The 7,500-nt window shown below is 40.4% G+C and overlaps 1 long non-coding RNA gene across 1 annotated transcript in view; it reads right to left on the minus strand.

Annotated features, from left to right (window-relative positions):
• Nucleotides 1-2,121: 2,121 nt before the first annotated feature.
• Nucleotides 2,122-7,500, minus strand: part of LOC134464574 (uncharacterized) — a 5,764-nt gene continuing 385 nt past the window's right edge. The window contains exons 2-4 of the long non-coding RNA XR_010037945.1: nt 3,815-3,930; nt 3,261-3,328; nt 2,122-2,290 (exon numbers count right to left, since the gene is read on the minus strand). This is a non-coding gene — a long non-coding RNA (uncharacterized LOC134464574). The remainder of the gene's footprint in view (nt 2,291-3,260; nt 3,329-3,814; nt 3,931-7,500) is intronic.

Below are 7,500 nucleotides of genomic sequence, written 5' to 3' on the forward strand. Positions count from 1 at the left end.
ATCCTGACTCGCCAAGATACTGACACAGAGGAAAACGACAAACGAAGGAGAAAAGAGAGGAAGATACATTTTTTGTTTGTGCCAAGTATTAATATGGTGTGTGTGTGTATGTGCATGTGTGCGTGCATACAAGCATGTGCATGTGTGTGTGTTTGAGTGGCTTTTCCTTAGCACACTTACACACATACAGCACATACTGGACCTTCTCTCTCACTCACTTTCACACACTCTCTCTCTCTCTCACACACACACACAAACACACACACACACACACACACACACACACACACACACACACACACACACACACACACACACACACACACACACACACACACACACACACACACACACACACACACCACTATTTCCATGTTTGAACTGCAGTATTAAGCCAGTCATGGAAAGGTCAATACTAAATTAATATGGGCAGCAATATTCTTAATGCAAAGCCATCACACACGCACACACGCACGCACACACGCACGCACACACACACACACACACACACACACACACACACACACACACACACACACACACACACACACACACACACACACACACGCACGCACACACATATGTGGATGAGTGTTTGTCCCCAGCTTCTCTCTCTCTCGTCGTTCCACTCATTGGATGATGGCCATCATGATTTGGTCACTGGAGTGATGAGATAATGGCATTTCTCATCTTACATAGTATATACAGTATACAATTATCAGGGTTGGTTCATTACTACATTCTAGCATTTGGATATAATAATAATCCCTCAGTTCCACATTTTAAAGATCAACATTACAGTATAAAAAAAAATTGGTCATTGATAAACAATGTTTTGGACATAATAATTGTAGTATTCATATTATAATATACAGCGCCATAATTCTTATATCCGCATTTTTGTATGACTACTTGCGCATCTGCTGAGAAACGAAATCCAAATCTGCCCGTTTAGAATCTTCGGCAAACCTCGGCGGATGACGTACGCACAGGGAGTCCAGTTCGCACAGACTCGCAGTCAAACTGGTCTCTCGCAGGCGAGAGGAATGATTTTTTTTGAACAGGCGGCGGCGGACCAACACATATCTCCAAAGGTAGGCCTATGTAGTTTATTAAGTAACTATCAAGGCTGTATTAAAACGAATTGCAGACTAATTACTACTAATTAATGGCATGCCCATAACTGTCTCTGTCTCTTGACGGATGTAGGCCTATGGAAACCGATGCTGGTAAAACATCCTGTTATCCACCTTCTGTGATTAGCCAATTTGCTATACTTTGGTCAAAGTTTTGTAGTCAAAGCTAATGTGTTGTTCCCAGTGGAAGTAAATCAATGGTTGTTCGTTATTGTTTTCAATGCTAGAAGAAATATAAACTTCCCTAAAAAATAAAATTCCCTGGGCTGATGTCATGAAAGCATGAGTTGCAAACGAAAGCATGAGTTGAAAGACCACCAGCTGATACAGCTAAAGTTAGCCATATGGCATGCGTGGGGCTAGACCCAAACTGACAACAAAGACAGGGTTGCAGAAGCAGAGGTTTGGTTATTACCGTAATTATAATTGTGATGAGAACAATTTGAAGTGCTTTTCATGACACTTTACAGTACAGAAATGCATGTATCCCTTCCATAAAATAGGCTACTACACATGCTGGCTACTTCCTCCAAAATCATACATGTTGTAATTTAATTAAATATATTTTGTGTGGTAGGAAATCCTCCCTGGATCCCTGTGAGACCCTCCTTGCAAGTCTGTTCTGCATGGAGTCCTCCATCATCAGCCGGGGTTGCCATTTGATCACCTTGCATGGCTGGAGCCTGTACCATGTTTGCACTTTGTTTACAAGCTCTTTTCTCTTTCTTTAAAAGTGTACCTCAGAAAAATGCAGTGTAGTTAAGTATTTTGACAAATTGTAATAAAAGGAATGTATGCACTTTTTAAAAGTGTATTTTATTTTATTTCAAATACAGTGCAATTCAGTTTAAAAAAACCAAAATACAATTCAGTATACTTTGTCAAATGCCACCAGTTTGAAGTTATGTATGTAAGGTTTTTCAAAATATAAATATTAATGTTCATTTTAACATCCATGTCTCGGTATTTATTTATATTTGTGAAAAGGGCTTTCATCATTGTGGGTAGTAAGTGGTCAGATCCCCTTGGGACATGTCAACTGTCTTCTGTGGATGGTGGGACATGGGCTCTGTCGTCTCTGGTCATTTGGTCTGATCACACTTCTGCTGGAAAGTCCAGTTCCCATCAGCCTCTGGGGATATTGCCTTCTGGATCTGTGGAATATATGCATATGTTTTAGAAATTTGGTCTGACTTGGTTTTGTAGTATGGTTAAGCACAGTAAAGTACTGTGCTTTGATTAAAAAAAAAAAAAAAAAACTTCACTTGGGAGTGCTTGTCATCAAGGAGTGCTGCTTCACTTTTTTTCTGGCAAGCAGGTGCACTTCAGCTTAAGGAAAAAGTCACTTTAAGATATGGCTTAACTCAACTGGTTAGTCTTCCCAAAGATTCCAAAGGCAAACTGCTGGTAAAGTAAAAAAAAAAAAAAAAAACTTCAATGAAACGGGCTGACGGGTTGCGACTACTGTCTTTGTCAGAGCCTGAAGCAGTTTGCCTTTGGAATCTTTGGCAAGACTAACCACAGTCAGTACTGAAGTTGAGTTTAGCCATGTCTTAAGCACTGAGAGCTGTCTCAAGTCGATTATGTTTGTTATACTGTAGTTGACTGCGGCCAACAGCATCCTGGTCTGGTAAATGAGTGGGGTATAGGCCATGTGTTTTGATGGATGAATCAGAATGTGGTTTTGCATATTTTCCGGATCTGATGTGGTTCTGTGAGTATGGTGAATGAACGACATTGCAGAAACATTTGTCACCATGTTTCCTAAAAAATACATCAGTCATGTCTAGTACATATCACAAACAACTGAGGGTGGATTACAATATGCAGACTCCTGTCCTATCTTTCTCACTGGTCTGCTTGTGACCTCGTGATGATGTCACTGACGACAGAAAATAATTCAATATCTTGCAAAAGCACAATTCTAATGTAATTTTCTAATTTGGAGTCGGGGTGGTGAATGAAGAACAGTCCACCAAAAGTTGTTGTGGCTAGGCTGACAGCGGGTAAACTTTGTTTTCTCCACGGAGGCAGGGCATCAGCAAAACGCCAGGTCACAAGCACAAGTGGAGGACGGGAGTCTGCATATTTGAAAGCACCCTAACAGTGACTGCAGAGACTTACCTGAGGTTCAGAAACTTGGGTACTGGGTTAACCACCTCTTGTCAAACAGAACTGGACTGCAGCTGAACCTACAGACAACATAACAAGCAGAAGTACTATTAGTTTCAACGATGTGATATCAGACTACTACTTTTGTACTTACATCCATAACAGTACTTTCACTTAAGTTATATTTGAATACAAGTAAATTAAATGGAGGATGCCAAATTGAGCATGGTATGTTGTTGTAATGGCGAGATTAAGTCACAGATGTTCCTGTCGGAAGGAAGCATATAAGACATTTATGGACAACCCTATAACTATTTGCAATCAGACATGGGTGTAATTTTAGGTGTGGATGGTGGGGACACTTTTGAGATGAACCTAGATTATCCCTACCATTTTCCCCACATTGTAATGGAAAAAAATAGCTGACTCGGACCATTTTACCACAATAATGTCCCCACCATTTGGAAAGCCAAACCTACAATTTTGCCAACAAGAGTTGTATAAAGTAGTAGAAGTACTGTTACACATGTTATTACAACACTAGTGGTATGACTACTAATACATACTGAGAGAAAACTCATCTCGGGATGACTCCGTGCTGGAAATCACTGGTCCATGTGATGGTCTGACTCTGAGCTTGAACAGGCAGGAGTAGGTCAGGCTCGCGATTGTAGCTGACTGGCTGAAATATAATAAAGACAAAATGTTGCGCTGCTCATCAATATCCCCACAAAAGTTCCCAAGCACAACTCCGTAGGCCTATTGCAACATCCACTGAAAGAGAACACGAACGACATGGTTTAGCCAGCAGCTTTATAAGACAGAGAACGGTATTTTGCACATCGTGGGACAGGAGCCAAAACTATGCATAACATGATGTTTCTCTTTGCAGCAGCTACAACCTAAACACCGACTTTAAGCCGCACAAGTATTGTGGTTAAAAGAGTACATAGGTTACAGGTATATCACTGGTAACCTGCCCACGAGAACCAGGTTACATTACGGACCAACTTTTACTAGCAGCTGAGTCACGTCACATACCTGTAATAAATGTGGAGTTATTACGGTAATCTGTTTTGGTGCTTGTTACAGTTGCCAAATCACAACTTGGACAACGGTGTTTGGTCAGCTGCTATTGAAACATGACTTGTTACATTAATCTGTTTTGGTGCTTGTTACAGTTTCCAAATCACAACTTGTGACAACGGTGTTTGCGGTTAGTCTAGGTCTGTGGGTGTTTGGGTAGCTGCTATAGACGGTTTCATGGAACGTTTACAGTCAAAACAAAAACAAGGCATGAACATTCTATGGCCCTAACTTAATTTCCGGTACACTTCCGCAAACAATACACTGCATCGGATCAACACAGCTACACAAGCGCGGTATTTCATTTGAGAGTGGCACAGAAAATGAAAAATAAATGTTGTTTTCCATTTTTATGACAGCAATCACCCATAGGGGGCACTACGCGTCCATTTTTGTGGTAGATGTAAAAACTTCACGATCGTATTAATCATATTAATTTAGCCTCACATAGCCTCAATGTAAAGGAAATCAGTGATGGCACTTTGGCGACATGGGTCGGGTGAAGGTGTGCCTAAAAACACGGCAGCACATAATTATGTAGAACTACAGTTTGTGTTTGTTGTAGGAATTAGGGACTTAGTTGGGCTTGCATCTGCCTACACTGTTACAGGTTAATTTAGTTTAAATGTAGTCGCAACGATTCCTTCAAGTTCTGAAAAGCAGCTGTTACTACTAAACTTCTTGGGACAAAGACGACGAAATACCCAAACTGTCATCTGCTGAAGAAAAGGATAAACGGCCGGATTGTATTTATTTTGGACAATTCAGCAGACGTCTTTGATGTCGAGGCAATGCTAACACAGGATATGACTGACTGATTAGCACTGGCTTGGCTACGTCAAAATGTGGATTACATCGACAAAATTACGAGATGTGCCGGGGTCAAGAAAAGTTTTAAGGTAAGGCAAGTTTAATACAGTAGTCAGGGACGTCTGCACGGTTGAACAGGGTTTTGTTTTTTGTTGTGCTGTGTATGCTTTGAGTCAAGTTGCTGGCTTGAACTCACATGTTGTCATTAGCTGGTTGTGACTCGTCACTCGTGTACAGGGTGTTTTTAAGCAAATATTGAATGTCCGTGACCACATGGTTACCTGATTTTAGGTAAAATAGCCTACTCTGGTATTTGGTGGTGAGGTTTCGTCTGGTCTGTCTGTCTGTTTATCGGTTGCTGCCACTGATACACAGGTGGTCCTTTCAGATTGAATCAAAAGGCAGCCTCACACAGGCACGAATGCACGACAGTAACATCCTGGTGCGCGCTCGAAAGAGAAAATACTGCAAAGTATGAATGCTATCTTCAAGCGCTTACAAAGTTGGCTATTTTCACGAAAACTTACAAAATGGAAACAGTCTCGTAATGTCGCCACACCCCAAGGTTTCTAGCCTACTGTAGGCTAGGTTTGTTATGGTCTGTCCAGGAAAGTGAAATAACGTCCCCGTTTTATAATAAATAAATAATGCACAAATTCATATTAGCCCATTGAAATAAACACATATCATAAATGGTTCACGCTCGCACGACAATGTGTCCCGTTTTTTTTTTAAACCACGAAATGTGGCAACCCTAGGTCTGCTTTGGTAAGATGTGCAGACTGGGCATCATGTAGGCCTACACATGAATTATCCGCGTCACGTTTGTCAGCCGATTGGTACCAGAAGTGAAGTTGCACCCTACCGCAGAACAAAATTTTTAAAAAGCATTTTTTTTTCACCAATATTAAAACCGTTTGTAATTATATTGGCAGTGCCGACAGATTGCAGCCTACCAAAACATTAGCAGACCGGAAGTTTACTTCGGGCCATATCATGTCACCAAGCAACAAGCAAACGTTCCATGAAACCGTCTATTGCAACATTGCAATATGCTAACCAAACACCGTCGTCATGTTGCAATTAGCAGCTAACACCGTTGTCACGATTTGGAAACAAGCACCAAGCACCAAAACGGACTATTAACTCCACATTTTCTATATTTACAGTAGAGCTGGGCGGTGTACGGTTAAAAAACCGTGATCTCGGTTTACACTACACAAGGTTCTCTTTTTGATGAGAGACGGTTTTGTTGTTGTTGTTTATAGCCTACTATGTTATGTGCGTGAGCTTCATACTCTGTCACACTTCCAAAGATTATTCTAATTCATACGTCTCTGACACTTCATTTCAACTCTGCTAAGTCCACTGTTGTTGCTGTTCTACTAGGGAATGTCACCACAATTGTGATTGAACTAATAAAATAATTGGTTACGCGCTAGAGGCTAGTGAGAGTGAAACATGATGAACACACATGGCATGGATGAATCATGACAAACATTTCAATTCATTTAGCCTACCTTTGATCTCACAAAGTTAAATAAAAGGCAATTGTATGTGGTGCTATGTTAACAGGCTACAACAGTTCTCTGATTCTTAACTGTATTTAATTACCATGCCAACTGTGTGCGCAGTGGTGTTAAGACTGCAAATGCAATGGGCAGACAAGATACATTGCTACATTGCTATATTTGTTTGAAATGATTTGGGGGCAAAATAGGAGCGAAACACATCGCAATATGACACAAACTACCGGACAAAATACCTTCTACGTTGGATTTGGACTTTAATTCAAAGACAATATGCACACAATGTCAAGTAAATCCGTCTGTTTTCAGTGTCTGTCTTCAGTCTGTTTCGTTTCTGTCCCACTGTTGTTTACTCGCTAGTCCAGCGGCAGCGCAACGCGCCGGATGTGTTGCCAGGTGTAGAACGACAAATAAGCCATTAGTGTTGCCAGGTGTAGAACGAAATAAGCTGTTTTGGGCTGTCTTGGAAAAAAAGCCCAAAACAGCTGCTTATAATCATTTAACCCTTCTTCCTTGAAAAATCTATGACACCCTGGTCAAGATTTTAGGTTATTTTATGAAATGCTGCATTTTCCCCTTTGTAGGGAAATATAAACTATAAATTATAGAAAATATTATTGAAATGAAAAAAATGATAAAATATAAATGGAGATTAATTTAAATTCATGATTTTATCTCATTTTAACATTTAATTTGAGATCTTTTCCTCAGAAAGATAAAGATTTGGGGGGAAATCGTCGCATATCAAAAAACCGTGCAGAAAACCGTGATATCAATTTTCATCAAGAAAACCGTGATGCTAATTTTTTCCAAAACCGCCCAGCCCT

The sequence above is a fragment of the Engraulis encrasicolus genome, chromosome 15, assembly GCF_034702125.1.
Source record: "Engraulis encrasicolus isolate BLACKSEA-1 chromosome 15, IST_EnEncr_1.0, whole genome shotgun sequence".
Classification (NCBI taxonomy): domain Eukaryota; kingdom Metazoa; phylum Chordata; class Actinopteri; order Clupeiformes; family Engraulidae; genus Engraulis; species Engraulis encrasicolus.